Here is a 16,391-nt window from a genome sequence, read left to right as displayed (position 1 = left end):
TAAAAGTGAATGTATGAGTCGCTGCACTTCACAAGCTCATCAGTGCCTACAGCTCTGTGGCTTCTTCATTCTCCTCTGCCCCTCTCCTTCCCCACCCTAAACGCTCTCAGCATGATGTGACACCAGGAATCCTTTGGCAAAATACTACCACACCACAACCAGAACTTTTAGGCTCCTGTCCAGCTCACACAGTGTCCATCCTCTGTGTAAACCGTTTGGTACAAGCTCTGTCCACCACAACACAATCAGTGCTGGAAAAGGTCTCTGGCGGGTCTCTGAGCCTACGTGGGGATCCCATTGCTCACGCTTGGCTGGGATGGCGCACGTGGGCTGTGCTGACGAAGGGTGCTGGGCTGAGAGGGGCCTGATAAGGCAGTGTGACCCTGACATACGTTGTCAGCAGCGCTGCCATGGCCAGCGGGAGCAGGGGGAGGACTGAAATTCTCCCGTTCAATTGGGCGAATTTGATACCTTCTCGTTCTTGTGTCCTCGTGGCTCGGCCACTTGACATTTCTAAACATTCTCAAGCAAGTTCACTGGAAAACTATCCCATGTCAGGAGCTGGTGATGTCAAGGCTAATAACAGTCCTGGGGTCAAATCCTTCTGATCCTTCAGGCAAGGACCTCAAGATTTGGCTCCAAGTCAACAACAAGGTCTGTCACGTCAATGATGGCTTATTATGAATCCCAGCGCAAGCCTTTCCCAAACAAAGTGCTTTCCTTTGGTTTCCCATGCAGGAAAAGGTTAGCAGTTTCCAAAGGCAGGTTCTCACTTCCTTGTGTGGAGTGGAGAGCAAAGCCAGTGAGCTTGGAACGGGCAACAGCACTTTGCCTTAGAGCAGGAGACAGGTAAATCTTTATCTGGGAAATTCTCTTCCCATTTGAAATGGTACAGGATTATTGTTTTCATTTCTAGAGGTACTGGGAGTTTTTTCTCTGTCTCCATCCATCAATTGGATGTAACAATATCACTGGGCTGCCTTTGTTAATGTTACAATGGACCTCAGAAAGCTGAACGAGCAGTACTGGGAAATGCACGGCTGGATGTCGGGGAAGGAGATAGCAGGGATCGGACTGGCTCACACTCTGCTGCACTGAAAAAAGGAATTGTAAACTGACATTCCCTCAGCTATTACTTTATAATCCCAGCACTGTGTTGAGAATGATGCCCCTGGAATGGTGTCCAAAATGGTAATTATAACCACTTCCTATTTTAAATTTCCTCTTTATAAGGGACACGGTGGTCATCATCTGAACAATAACGATTCTGCTCTGCCCTTCCAGATGTCAGAACATTATAAAGCACGGATTAACAAACACTGATGTCTCTCTACAGACCTTCCTTGTGAACTGAAAACTCTGGTGCTCCCCAGCTGACACACACACCCCACCAGGTACAAACCTGAGCGCTCTGGGAAGTGCTGGACCTGCTTTGCTGTTGGCCTCATTTTGCAAGGGGGTATTTGAATCATGGAAAAATAAAGTGATTTGCTCCATGTCCCTTGGTGAGTCAGTGACACAGAACAGATCCAGCTGTTTACCTCTCCCCATTTTTCTCTGTCAAATGGCCTTTTTTCTCCCTGTATTTTAGGATGCATTTGACATGATGTTCCTAAATATGTAAGCTGGTGTTCAGAATTGCTGAGTCCTCACTATTTGCCCTCCAGGCAGTACCCAAACAAGATATCCATGGGGAAAGCTGTCTTGTCTTGAATATCAGCAACTACTAATAGTTATTTCTCTTTATAGACTCATCTGTGTTTTTCAGGTGGACTCCAGCTCTGCACACTCATCCAAGGCGATGCACACAGGATAAGCACAAGGCAATGAGCACAGCAGATAGACCAAATTTCCTAAAGGTGACTCTTTCCCAGCTATTTCCCTCCTAAAAACCTATCTGGTGGTAAGAAGTGCTTTGGCTGGGAGGGTTGTGAAAATTCTTAGCTGAGGGAAAACTGGTCCATGTGGTTGGCTGAGTGACCCTGTGCTTCCAAAAAACTCCTGTCTCCAAAAAAGTGGATTGCTCATTTTGCAAAGCACTTATCAAGTGCTGGCTGGCTTCTAGGAAGTTTAAGTAGGATCTTTCTCCACTGAAGGTCAGATTTCACATATCTCCGGAGATCTTAGAACCAGGGTGCTTCTGAAGGAGAAGCAGAAAGGAGAAGACTATCTGGGGTTAGGAACATCTGAGCAAAACTGCATTTTATGGCTCAGTGAGCAATTCCAATTATCCAGCACTTAGGCATTGGGAAGATTGAGATAAGAGGTCTCAGATTTAGCTCCTTTCTTCTCTTTGCAAGTTAATGTGCCACTTTTCTTCTTTTTAAACAGACAATCAAATCTATGATAGCAAATTTCAAGTTAAAAGGAAAAAATTGTCTCTGCAGAGAATGGAAAGAACCATTTTGGTTCTAGGGTGAGTTTTGTGATTCACCTGAAGTACGGGTAGCTGTCATTGCACACACATGAAACAGAAGCTGGTGAGCTTCTTGCAGGAGTAGCTGGATAGAATTCTGTGGGATTTTTTATGAAATTATTTGAGTGCATGATACATACCAAACTGAGCTGCTGTTATGCTTCCATCAGGCTATTTATACACTGTGACAGTGCAGGAGCCACGTTTTTGACTTCTGCCTTAAATTTGAAGAGAGTCAGTCGAAAACCATGTAGTTCCTTCAATCCTATGAAAACCTTCACAAAAGCTCTGCTCCAGAGCCCCATCCATCTCTTCTCCATTGCCAGGGGCCAGATTTCCAAAGAAAGAGGTGCCATCACCAAGCTGATAGGAGCTGTCTCCCTTCCTTCCCTGGAGTATTTGTACAGGTCAGTCCCTCTCATCTCCTGACACATTCCTCAAAGGAGAACTTCCCAATTTTCCACCTCTCCTCACTGTACAGCCGCCCACAAACAGCTTCTCAGTTGTCTGAGTGCTCGTAGATCAGTAGCATATAGCAAAGATTTATGGAGCATGTGCAACCTATACACTAATCCAACAGCACTGTGTGGAGGCTTGTATTTATTTTCTGGGATGGATAATCATCATCTTTTGAAGAGCTTCCTCCTGAACACCTTGCTCCTAAAAGGCCATCAGTCCAATCCTGAGTCTACCAAGAACTATGGCTCAGAAGCCTGTTATCCTTCTGTGTGCTGTTTGTGTCTTTCTCAGCCCTTCTGGCTACTTCTGGTCACCTGGATATGTCAGCAGAATCAGCAAAGCTGCAGAGACAGCTGGTGTGAGGGTTAGACAGCAGAAAAGCTCTGCTTCTCAGAGCCTTTTCTATCTACCCCAGAGCTGATTGAATCTCTCCCCCTGCTTGCCCTTTGTGTTACACTATGGAGTGGAAAGGAGCAATCCTCTGGATCCAGCACTCTCCCTTACCCTTCTTTTCCTGCACAAGTTAACTCCCAGCCCTTGCTGCTTCTGCTCCAGCCCCCTTCTGAGCGTGCTCTCATTAAGACCCCAGAGGGAGGAGGTGATGCTCTGAAATTGTCTTAATTGCTCTTGTTTATGCTGGTTACGATGGCAATAAGTTGCCATGCAGAGGAGGCTTTATTCAGATGTGCAGGTTCTCCATTGTTCCATACTTTGAAGGATTGTCTGTAGGCAGCTCCAAGTCATTTACAACAATAGATTAATATGAAGATCAGTAATCCTGGGTGACTCACAGTCACACACATGCGAGACCCGCCAATCGCTGTGACCTGCCACTGGATTTCAGGGGAGGTTGAATGTTGCTGGCATGTTCTTGCAGGATGCTGAGGAGATAATGCTCTGCACTTGCACAGCTTCTGCTCTCCAGGAGCCTCCCAAACATGAATGGAGAATGCTCTCTTTCTAGAGCAGACAATGACTCTTACACTTGCTGGGAAGCAGGGAACTGGGGCAGAGTGTGTCTTTTGTCCAGTGTAAGTTAACATGTGCTAAAGTTTAATCATGGGTCAGGAATCCTGACTTTTAGTCCCTGAGCTATCTTCCAGGCACTCTGTCACCCAGGCCCTGAGGAGCTTCTTTCATGCACGTTGTGTACTGCTTGTTCTGTGTCCCATTTATCACCCTTGGACACCTCTGTCTCACAGGTTCCTCTCCAGACCTCTGCAGTTCAATGTTGGGATCTTCATTTGGCAGAAACCCCCTGGAGACAATGTTGGGACACCTCAGCTGTGGGTTTGTCCCTTCTGTCACACTGTTCACACTAAGATCCTGTGCTGGGACCAACTGCATTGCACTAGGAGCACTTTGCTTTTCATTCTTACTTTTCTGGATAATCCCAGCCTGCATCCCACTCTACCTCACTGATCCACCCTTGACTCAAGAGATGTGTGTGCCGATTTCCCCCTAAATCCTTGTCTCAGGGGTATATGTCCCCTGTGTTCTGTCCTTCACCCTGGAGCCACCATTCTCCAGGCACCTCTCCTGTCTCCCTCATCCATCACTCTCCCTGCTGTCAGGGGCACATCACTCCCCCATCTTTCCTTTCCCCCATGCCGGGTGAAACAGGAGATGCCAGCTCCTATTTTTCCCCTGTTTGGGAGATAGATTATTTAACAGCAGGGAGCACAGGCAGAGCTGTGAGGGAGGGTTGTGCTAGAAGGGATTAACAACTGTCATCAACCTGCTCTTGACTCTAAAGTCCATTACAGAGCCGGGTCAAGCTGTTGAAACTCCTCACCAGATTCCTATTTCCTGCCTATTTTCAGTCCTTGGATGCTGACAACAGCCCCATAATTTCCAGTGTCAGGTTTGGTTCTCTGTTACCATATTGCACGATCTCCAGCAGACAGACAAGTGCAGAAATTCTTTCCAGCTGAGTGTGAAAAATTGCCTCGCTCAGTCCATCAGTAATGTGCCTTGTTGAGTTGAGCTAATTTTCCTCCCTGTACAAAACAGTGAGGTTTCTGCATAATTTTGTGCATTACAAAAACACCAGATCTCAAGGGCTCCATGGTGGGCCAGGCCCCAAGTGTGTTACTGAGCAATTACTGAGTCTTCACCTGCCTCAAGCTGAATAAAACCTTGAGGGAACAGCTGAGGACCTGACCCCTGCTTTTCCATATTCATACAAACAGGAGTGAGTTATACTGGGTCAGCAAAGGGCTGATTCAGGATCATGTCCTATGATCCCAAAAGAAGGTACCTCGAATAGACTAGGAAGCCTTTTCTTCCATAAATATGTATTTAATGTAGAAATATAACTTATATAAATGGCTAGAAGTTCTGTGTAATTAGTAACCCTCACTGGATTTCTCTTCCACAAACTTTTCCAGGTTCTTAAGTTCATATATATTTTTAGCCTTTACAGCATCCTGTGGCAAGAAGTTCCTCAGCTTAACCACATCTCCTTCCTTTTGAACCTGAGATCCCCCCTTTTCCTGGGAGGTTTTGAACCACCCACCTTTCACAGTGGTACACATTCACAAAGATCCTGAATTAGTCATATATTTAGTGTTAATTTGTTTTCTAATATCTCCTTCCCTTTGAAGCCACCATCTGCTGTAAACCTGCCCTGCAGTGTAGGGAAGGAGGGAGGTTTCTCCTACCACTCTGGAAGGAAAAACACAAGGAACTTGAAGCTCTTGGGGTGAAATAGTGCAAGGCACCTGCACGAGGTCCCAGTGGTCACCTGTGAAACAGCTCCCCTGGAGTCACCACGTGTCACCATCACTGGACGGTGACATCTCCCATCTTTGGAGCAGGCTTGGCTGTGGATCCAGAAGAGGGCAATGGTGACACATCCTCACCGAGGCTCTGAGCACCAAACCCACTGAGGGCAGCCACTGCAGGAACGGAGCCAACAGCCAGACCACCTTGGCTAGTGGATCTGCCTGTTCCTGGCTGTTTCGTGGCAAGCAGATTGAAGTGGGAGGCAGCTTTCAGCTACTGTCTCAGGTCAGATGGGACTGTCAGTCAATTGTTAATTATGACTCTTCTTCTTACTAATTTCTCTAACTTCTATCACCATGGCAGCTAACTGCCATGGAAAGACTCAGACAGAAAAAGGAGAAGACAACCAAACTTTTCATAGCAAGGGAACAGGAATGAGCTACAGAGGAAAGGGGGTGGAGGAAGAGATCTGTAAATTGTTTTCCAGGAGAGTCTAACACAATGTTCTGAATCCTAAAATGGCTTTTGTTGAAGGAACCTTAAAGATCATCCTGTTCCAGCCTCCCTTTCACAGGCAGGTACACCTCCCACTAGACCAGGTGGCTCCAAGCCCTGTCCAAACTGGCTGTGGGCACTTCCAGGGATGGGGCAGCCACAGCTTCTCTGGGCAAACTGTGCCAAGGCCTCACCACCCTCACAGGGAATAATTTCTTCGCAATATCCCATCTAACCCTGCCCTCTGACAGTTTGAAGTCATTCACTTTTTTTCCTATTATCACATCTGCTCTGCCCTGACCTGGTCAGTCAATCAGTTTTAATCTTTGGTGATGGCTGTGTGTCCAGAAAGGGCAAGGGTAGGAAAAATTTGACAGCACTTTGAGCTGTGATTAATTTTTAAACTTCCTCCCTTTCTGCTTATTTTGTAGCTTTTGTCCTGGTGCTGAATGTGTTCTTTTCCCCACGTGTCACTTCCAGAGGAATACTGTGGAGATGAAATGCCACTTGGTCATCACAGGGCATTTCACCTGTGGGGGCTGGGTGGAAACTCACAGGCGGGGGCCATACAGGGCCCAGGGACAAGTGGTGACTTCTGTCACTGCAGCAGCTCTCAGGAGCACGGTGACACAGTGCCTGAGGCATCAGTACCATGGGCAGAGCAGGTTGTGTGGGATCAATAAAACAATGGCCATTTTGTTGTTGTTTTGCAGCAGCACCACGTAATACTTGCTGAAATCACTGGCTGGTCCATTCAGCAACTTTCATTTCTGATTAAGCTCTCCAGCCTGTAGGTATCTTCTCTCACACCTGTCTTACCATTTCCATTTACAAGGGCTTAATTTAGAAACCCATTGTACTTGGGCCTGCACAGACCAAGCTAATTTATTTTACATAATGCCTCAGCACTTTAGGAATCAGTCTTGAGTCCATCCTGAAGGGAAGGGTGGACTTCTGCTTCAGGTTTTGGATTGAGTTTTAAGAGAAACAGACCCTGTTCTGACAGGGTTCACAGATTTACCAAGACCTTTCCCAAATCATTTGCCCTGCTTTGAACCTAACCTTTGAGTCTGGAAAATAATCAATATAACACTTCCCTTAGCCCTGGTTTTAGAATAAACAGAATATCTAGATGGCATCAAAGTCCTTGTGTTCTGTGCTTTAGAAGCAGAATAAAAAGCTGATTTCTGTGCTGAGGGACGTTGGTGCATAAGTGCAAGACGAGGACAGCAGGCAGGTGCAAGTCTGCTGAGAAGGAACGAAACAAGGCAGAGCTGACAGGCAAACAGACCCTGGCGTTGCTGCTGTCAGGTTTTCCATCACGGCTCGTCGGGGACGCGCAGGGAGAGCGCGAATCGCTCCGTGGGCGTTGGCAGGAAGCGGCCCCCGAGCGCGAGGGAGGCACGGGACCAGGGCGGCTTGAGCATCCTCGTGGGTGATCTTCCCCGCAAACCTGGGCCACAGGAGACACCCTGCAGGAGGCACAAACAGCCCCCTCCTCCTTGGCAGAGGAGTCAGCTGGCGAGATCTGATCTTTCTGTTCACTTGAGGCTTTTGTTTGTTCACTAAATGCCCCCAGACTTTGCTTTTCACGTCTCTTCCTTCTCTGTCGTCGTCACTGCCACAGCAACAGGTGAGTTTGAGAAGTTACACGTGGGGAAGATGAGTTGCACTGAGGAAATTACTCAAATCCTTTGCAGGGCCCACTGGAGCCAGTAGATCTGAAGACAGATGCCCTCCATCCCAGAGCTGTGAGCATGGATGAACCATCCAGTGGCTCCGTGCCCTCCCGAGCTCTCATCACCACCAGTCGAGCTCTTCCCCACAGAACAGCAGTGGAGGAAGCTCCAGAAGTGTCGCTTCTTTATTTCAGTGCTGCCACACTCACTGACGTCCTCGCTGAGCCTCTTGCAGCAGCAGGCTGCTAATCAGAAACTCTGCTGCTGCTGCTGCTCATCAAAACCTCTCTGCTCGCCACTTTGGCATCACTCTGGGAAGCCAGCAGAGCGCAGAGATGCTCAATTCCTCCCCCTCCACACACCTTCCATTGTCTTCAGGACTGACAGCTCTGATGTGGAGCAGTGATAGAAGCCAGCTGATGCTGTCAGGGCCTGGTACAATTGCACTGCAGGGAAAAAGGCGACTGGCTCTGAGTCATCGTAGCCGCCCGGAGCTCAGGATGCCTCGCACACGTGCTGTCTCCTGGCACGGCTCATCACACAGCACTGCACCTCTGGATGCTCTCCTCTGAGCAGGGGCTGACCAGAGGGCTTGAAAAGGGCCAGGGCTGGTGGCCAAATGCATGGCCAGCCATCCTTTGAGGTGCTAGGGAAATTTACAGGGGTTAAAAAAAGAGTTTTTGTAGAATCGTAGAATATGCTGAGTTGGAAGGGACTCACAAGGATCATCAGTCCAGCTCCTGGCCCTGCACAGACACTCCAACAATCCCACCCTGTCCTTGAGAGCATTGTCCAAACATTCCTGGAGCTCTGGCAGCCTTGGGGCTGGACCCCTTCCCTGGGGAGCCTGGGCAGTGCCCCAGCACCCTCTGGGGAAGAACCTTTTCCTCATCTCCAGCCTGAACTTTGGGAGGAGCTGTACCTCCTGATGAGGTCTGACCTCTGCTGAAGCCTTTGGTGTGTAAGGAGCAATAAAGAAGGTTGGTTGGCTGTTCCTGTGCTTGACCTGTGTTCCGGGGTGTTTAGCAAAGCATTTATGCAACTCCTGAGTTGCAGTCTAGGAAGTAACACCTCTCCTTCAGCTCCTCACATTCCCATCCACATGGAATGGGCTGAATTGCAGTTGAATTTCTGAAAGACTCCAAAATGAGAGGGATCCAGACTTGAAAATGGAGTGCCAGGCCAAGCCAGGAAGGACATTCAAATAGGGGAAATTGGACTGTGATCTGAACTTCTCAGTGACCTTGAGTAAACTGGCTCAGTGCTGCCCAACCTGCCCAGGTCAGCAGCTGAAATTTCCATTACTGAAAGTAGAAGCTCAGGGGTCATTTCTGTTTCATTTCTCACTTTTTCCCAAACATGACATTGAATGAGAGGCATTAGGAGTTCCTCCTATAAATAGGATCACCCCTGTCAAAGCTGGTTAAGTCATACCCAGTGTCAGGCCCATAAACAAGGTGCCTCTCATGCACTGTCTGGAGGGAGCAGAGGGGGTAAAGGGAAGTTTGACAGCTCCCTGTTTGACCACTTTGCACAGGGACATTGCTGTTTGCAAGGCAACAAACGTAATCATCCCCAGCTCCCATCTGCAGGACTTTTGGAAGTGGTGCAGAGGCAGAGGAGTTGAGGACCACTGCTCTGCCAACCTCACAGGCACTCCATGGTTGCTGTCATGGCAGGGGTCAAACACCCTGATTTCATCTCTTCCTTCAAGATCTTTCCTCAGTTCTGCCCTAGAAGTCTGGAATGACCTGGAAACCTTTCACTTGTCTCTGTTTCCCGTGGAGGGAGCTGCAGTTTCCTCCTCATTTGGAGCTTCCCAGTTCCACTTTAGCTCCACGAGAAGCAGCAGTTCCAGTGACATCTGTGACAAAGCGGCTTTGCCACTTTGCGGGCAGTCAGCTGGGGCATGGCAGTGCAAGCCAGAGACACAAAGCAAAGAAGCATCTTTGAAACAAGGGGGTTGTGAGTGTCCCCCCGTGCCAGCTGCAGGGACATCTGCATGGAGCTGCCTTGGCAGAGCTGCAGGGTCACCAGGGTTGTGCATGGCTGTGGTGGATCTAGAGCAGAGCACCTCAGGATAGCAGGAGCTGATGGAGGCACCTGAGGTTCCTTTGCTTTCCTCCTCCCCCTCCCCTCCCCAGGAGCTTCTTTCCACCTCTTCACCGAACTTTGTGTTGCTCTGAGATTGGGGCTGCTCTGCTGAAGTGATGCAAGTGAATATGTCTTAAAAAAAAAACAATTTAAAAAAATAATTTCTGTGGTCTCATTTCCCCATAGATCCACAAGCAGTTGCATCAGTACAGCTGAGGGGGTGGAAAACTGAAGTGGGGGCAGAAAAAGAGAACAAAAACTTTCCAAGTCAGCTTTGAAAATGTTCAGTGACTGTATGGAGACCTAGAGCCTCTCGTCCCCTCCAGACGTGAAGAGCTGTCTGGTGCTCGTGTGTGGAGACACAGCCAGGGAGCAGAGATGATTTGTTTGAAGCTGAACTGAGAGCAGCTTAGCAGGGGAGGAATCACTACTTGTTCTGAGATAGGCTAATTATATTCTGTGTCCTTGGAAGCCAACCCTTTCCTACTCTGCTTGCATAATAGGGATCCTATAGCTTTGTACAGAAGCACCAGGGTTCCCTCCCATCTCTGCTGCACACAGCAGCCTGTCCCACTGCCAGTCTCCACCCCAGAAGGATCTGGATGTCAGTCCTGCATTCCCTGGAGGGCTGCTGAAGCACTTTGGATTCCTGGGAGATGGAAACCCTTCTAAAAACGCAGGGTAGAGTTACTCTAATTCCTTGCTGTTGGGGATCAAGCTGAAGCCTGCTGCTTAATGGGGGATAAGTGGATGTAATGCAGTCAGTCAATAACTTTATGCACACATGCAGAGCCCTTTGGATTACTGATTTCCAAAAGGCAGAGTCTCCCTCACAAACCCTGCACCACACTGAGTCAGCCCTGAGCCTTTTGACTTTGTATTTCCTTCTTCACCTGCACTTTTATTCTTCCTCCCCTTATTCATTTTTTTCCCCACTTATTCATTTTCCCCCCTCAGAGAAGTTTTCAGCTTGTCAAACGACTCTCCCTCTCCCTGTCTCTTTTCTCTTTGCCTTTTGCAGTGGGAGGAAAGATAATAATAAAAGGAGCAGTTTTCAAATAAGAAGCCCCACGTGTTACCTGGGAACTGTCTCTCAGCATCCCAATACCTGCTGGGGCAGAGAGCAATGAGTCCCTGCTGCTGTTTTGTACCCACCAGACACTGTTTGTGTTTTGTCACAGGTTCCTGTCAGGTCTGTCACTTGGTACAAGCAGGACTGACTGGGCCCTTGTAAAGTAGGATTTCCCTTTACACCTCCCTGCTAAGCACTCCTTCCCTTCCTCATGGGGATAATTGCTGCCCCAGCTGCTGCTGTGGTACTTCCCAGGCTGGAGGAATGGGTTTGGGAGTGTTTTGTGCTCTCTAAAATCCTCCTCAACTATGTCTCTGTGGGGATGCAAGGCTGAGATGAAGGAGTCACTGAACTTCTCTGTCTTGTGTCCCTGCTCAGCTTCAGGCTGAGCCCTTCACAAGTCCAGCACTTTTTATGGAACTGCTCCTAAAAGGAAAAATTTGCAAGGGAAGGAGCTCCAGACCAAGGAATTCCTGTAAGACCAAAGGACCTGAAGTGGCTCCCTTGGGCCCCCCAGATGGGGAGGTACAGGAGGGAATGGCTCACTCTGCTGCACTTATCCCAGGCCTCTCTGTTCCTCCCCAGGCTCCTGCCTAAAAGGCTCATCTGACTTTTATGGGGCTGGAGAGACCAAGCAAACAAAGCCTCAGGGTTTAGTCAGCGCCGGCGGGTACAGCACATGCCCTTCCCTTCTCTCCCCCCCTTCTTTCCTGCTGACAGCTTTCCTGAACACATGTGGAGCCTCTCCTCAGGAATCAGCCTCAGGACTGGGGCAGGAGGGCATTTCTCACCATCCTGAGTGGAGGCTGCTTTCTCTTTTACCTCCAGGACTTCTCAATACCTTCTGGACCCCGAGGAAGCTGAGAAAGGAAGGGGAGGGGTGCTGGAAGTGTCTTGGAGCATGAAGATGCTCTGTTGGATGGAGAAGTGACTCAAGCATGAGCCCAAAGGGTTACAGGCAGAAGGACCTGAGACTTCCCTCCCTGCTCTTTCCCAGAGCTCTGACTTACAGCCACAGCCTGTTCCTTCCACACCACCTGCACTGGGGGTCAGAGGAATTCACATACCTCCACTCGTGGTCCCCACACCCTCAGGGTCCCCTGAGCTGAGGGTCTGCTGAGGAGCTGCAGCAGAAAATCTCCTTTCCCTGCCCACTGCTGGGTTTTGTTGACTCTAGCAAACCTCTCCCTTTGCTGCTGGGACTGTGCTCTGGGGCTGGGAATGAAGCATTGCTCATCCTGCTCATTCCCTCCTTGCAGGAGTTTTGGGAATCTTTGTAAATAAGCCAAGAACACGAGAAAGAGGAATTCCTCCCGTTCCAAGCCCTGCCTGACACTGCACAGATCCTTTGTTCTTGGCTCCTTTCTCCCTCCCAAGGCCTCAGAGAAGTTCTCCCAACAGCACAGCCCCCCTGCTCAGCCTCTTCAGTTAGCAGCTGACCAGGAATAATTCCATCAATTTGCCCATTCCTTGAGGATATCTTTCCCCAGGTGCTGGCAATGCCACTGAAGCACCAACAGGAAAGGAGCATTCAAGAGCTATAAATATACAGAGATGTTTGCATAGGACCTCTTTGTTCTTCATAACTTTGTGGTACTCCTGGTTTCAGCTGGTCCACAGAGAGCTCAGGATCAGCCCTTATTCAGCTTATTCCTTGGAGCCCTGCATTCTGGGCTGTGCTCCCAGAGTGGAATCAGACCTTTCTGGCATCAGTTTTCTCACTTTTTTTTTTTTTTTTGAGGGATGCCCGGAAGGTTTTGAGGCCACCCATGGCACCCTGTGATCAGGCAAGGCACGATGCATCCAGGATGGTAAGAAATAGGCTGCATGTGTTGCAAAGGAGAGACTGTTCAGTAAAATAAACATCCTCAAAGGAGAAGGAAAGTAGCAGGAACAAGCAGAAGAAAGGATGTTTTCAACCCTTGAAGGGGAATCTGGAGAAAGAGAGATTTTTTTTTTAAGGTGTAAAATGGTGTCAGTAGGAACACAGTAGTGTTACTCCTTTGAAGAGAGCAGTTAGCTGAAAATGGGAGGATGTGCAGGTTTTCCCAGTGGTGCAGAGGGAGGTTCCTTTGAAGTTTTCTGATCCTACAAAGGAAGAACACACTCCTGCCCACCTGAGCCCAGCAGGAATCAAGCATAGAATCCTAGAATGGCTTGGGCTGGAAATGACCTTAAAGCTCATCTGGTTCCAACCCCTGCCATGAGCAGGGCCACCTTCCATTGGAACAGGTCACAGGGAATGTCACCATGCTCTGCCCCATCTCTTATCTGGGTCCTGTTCTCAGAGACCTGCCCAGCTGAGCTTTGCTGCAGGGAAAATGGGGGAAAATTGAATATTAGGGATACCCAGGTGGAGGACAGTGAAGGGAAAAGGATGTGATATTCTACTGACATTGACATTTTATGTTGTGGTACCAGGGACAGAAAGCTGGAGGGTTCAGGCTGTGCAGCACCAGGTGGTCTAAGGGGAGCTGCTTCCATCAGCCAGGAAAGGGGTGATGCAGATTTGACACAGAGCCCAGGGACCTTTTGAAAGCTTCTCTGCCCTTTCCCTCTTCACATGGCCAGTTATTTCCTCATTCCCTAAGGGAAATGCTGAAGAGAGACCCCAGATCTGGTGAGGGAGCTGCTGGCTCAGTGATGCTGTGCTGGGTTCTGCTCAGGTAGCACAGTAGCTGCAAATTAATTACTGTTAACGATGCCACCTTCCTGCAGAGAACAGCAATTTCTGCAGCGGGCACAAGGCTTGGTTTTGTCGAGTGTCCAGCCTGCAAGGAGGCCTTCTGGCATCCCTGCACTGCCCATGAGCCCATCTGTTCCCAGTGGGAGCCACGGGGCCATCAGGCAGTGCCGGATGGAAGCTTGTTTTGAGTCATGGGTCAGAGAAGTCTATCGTTCCCAGTCGCTTCTTTAATTGACACAGTGAAAGAAGCCACATCTTCCTGCCTGATTCTGACCAGGTCTGTAATTGAATTCAGCTCAACATCTCCGCTTCAGCCCCCCAGGGACCTGTCAATTAATGATGGATTTTTTTCTCGCCTTGGGAATGTCTCCTTGCTCCCATTCTTTTTAGTTAATAGGATCTAGTGCTAAACCCAGCGACAGTAAATCTCCCACCCCCCGTTTCCTACCTTTCCCAAAGGTGCCTCAAGAAGAAAAGGACTTGGGCATGAAAAGAGAGATGAGTGAACTTCAGGGACTGAAAACACGTGCAGCTTTCCTGTCTTTTGTTCATTCATCCTTCCTCTCGCTCCTCTCAGGTCTTTTGTTTCTCCTTGCCAAAACTGCTTGCGCACACTTCACTCAGGATCTCATGAGACTGTTTTAGAAACTGCAAAGCTGAATTGGATCCTTCTTTTTCCCCCCTTGGAGCACAATGTCTGTTTAACCTTTCTCCCTTGGCATCTGTCTCTCCCAGCAACCTATTTCCAACCCATGGTTGCAGAGGAATCCCAGTGCTGACTGGGTTTGAAGTGGGGGCTGCTGGGGTGTGGGCAGGAGTGTGTGATACTGTAGAGTACAATTTCAGGCTGGCTGCAGGAGGCACTTATTCCATGGATCTGCCTTAGCCTTGTCTCTCCGAGCCTTGCCAAGACGTAGCGCTTTTTCATTGCTCTTAGAAAGGCAAATTTGATTTGCGCGTCCAACAGCGAGAAAGGACCGGGGTCCTCACTCCTCCAGCTTATTTATCCTCTCCTCATCCCCCTGCCTCTCCCACACCCCCTCCAGCCTTCCTCTGGCATCCCCAAGGCGTGACTGCTGCCTTTACACACCCAGTCACCACGGCACAGATCCCGGGGCTCCTGGAGCTGCTGGATCCCGCGGAAGATCCTGGTTAAGCCGGGCCCTTGCTGCAGCGTGCGGGAGCTGCCCACGCGGAGCAGAGTTCGGTCCCCAGCCCACCGGCTCTCCCCCACAGGCGCTGACGTACCAGGCTCGCAGCAGGCGTTGAGGGAGGCAGGCAGGCAGCGGGGAGAACGTGTCTTGGAGCTCTGACTGCTTGCTGAGTGTGCACACACACACACACATACACACGAGTGGGCTTGGCGGGACACCAGGGAGAGCACAGCGTGTCCCCGCTCTCAGGGGAAGCCCACTGACCCTGCTGCTCAGGGGATGGGTGGGAGGAAGGAGTGGAGGGGGAAATCCCTCCCTGACCCTCCCCTTGGGTGGACTTCTTGTGCTGCTGTTCCTGCGTGGGAAGGGATGGAGTTGCCCGGGATTTAGAGGAGATCTGGGTCTGTTGGGCTTGAGGCCTGCCTGAAGAACAAGAGGGCAAAGAGCTTTTTCCTCTCCTTCTCATCACTCTGTGATTCTTTCCCAGTTTCCAAAAGCTTTTCTGGTTTGTTGTTGGGCTTGTTCCTTTTCGTTCTTTGATGTTTTTGCTTCACGTGTGGGTCAGACCACACTTCTCTGTGGGGATCCACATTCACTGCCTGGATCTTCTGGAGTGGGAGGACGAGGAAGATGCTGATACACAGCTGGGAAGAGTGTATGAACCTTGGGATGTTGCTTCCAGCTAGCTGCTCCTGAGACCATCAGGATGGTACGTTGGCCTGATGCTGATGCTGGTTACACCAAGAACTCAGGACAATTCAGCTCTGCAGAGATACCAGTGCCTGCCATGGCTGGCCAGAGGAACAGAAGCACAAAGCGGTTTGGGTTGGAAGGGACCTTAAAGCTCATCTCATTCCAACCCCCTGCCATGGGCAGGGACACCTTCCACCATCTGATACCCTCCTCTCTGTGTGCTGAAAACAACAGTCCTGCACGCAGGGACAGTCATCCCACCATGTGCTTGTGTCCTGCCACCACCAGCTGTGAGGAGGAGGAGGAGGAGGAGGAGATCCTCGTTGTTGGGGTGTGCTGGGACATCACTGGGATCACTGGCTTAGGGACATTTAAGCCTTTGTTTTCTATTCACAGTGTCTCACTTTGCCAGGCCTGGCAGAGAGCAGGGAAGAGTCATCTGCAGCCCGAGCTGAGATCAGTGGGAGCAGGGCTGTCATGCTGCTCGTGTGCAGGGCTGTTCTCACGCCCCATTTCCTTTGTGGACACAAAGAGGAGTTATCAGGAGCCTGCACCTGCTTCCAGCTGAGGAGAGGAAACACTTCTGGAGGGAGCAGAGGATGGTGGTGGTATCTCAGGAATCCAGGAGGGATCAGGGCTCTGTTGGGCTCAGCACAGCGGAGGTTGATGCTGTGAGCTTGTGTTTGATACTGGAAAAATCATTGCTGTGTGCAGGAGAGGACTCAGAATTAAAGTCATCACCCTGATGTTTGTAAAACCGAGCTGCTGGTGGCAGTGAGAGCTGCCCCAGGCCACAGAGGACACGTGCCCCAGCCCATGGGTCAGTGGGGGCTCTGCCTTCCTTTCTTGCCCTCCCTGTGCCTGGCTGCTCACAGGTGAGGAGCACCTCGGATGGTGCTCAGCTGCCCCATCACCC

The 16,391-nt window shown here is 49.8% G+C and overlaps 1 long non-coding RNA gene across 7 annotated transcripts; it reads left to right on the top strand.

The window, feature by feature from the left end:
• Window positions 1–794: 794 nt before the first annotated feature.
• Window positions 795–7,221, top strand: LOC311160083. Of its 7 annotated transcripts, none has more exons than XR_014616546.1 (6): window positions 795–1,191; window positions 1,337–1,505; window positions 1,769–1,859; window positions 2,743–2,823; window positions 4,078–4,161; window positions 4,699–7,221. It is a non-coding gene; the product is annotated as an uncharacterized lncRNA (long non-coding RNA). The 7 variants fall into 7 exon arrangements; XR_014616547.1 differs by having other exon boundaries at window positions 4,078–5,887; window positions 6,529–7,221; XR_014616549.1 differs by adding an exon at window positions 2,332–2,416 and having other exon boundaries at window positions 4,078–7,221.
• The last annotated feature ends 9,170 nt before the right edge of the window (window positions 7,222–16,391 follow it).

Source organism: Fringilla coelebs (genome assembly GCF_963513975.1).
Source record: "Fringilla coelebs genome assembly, chromosome: 16".
Classification (NCBI taxonomy): domain Eukaryota; kingdom Metazoa; phylum Chordata; class Aves; order Passeriformes; family Fringillidae; genus Fringilla; species Fringilla coelebs.
Note: the sequence above shows the minus strand (reverse complement) of the source record. Positions and strands in the feature narration are given on the sequence as shown.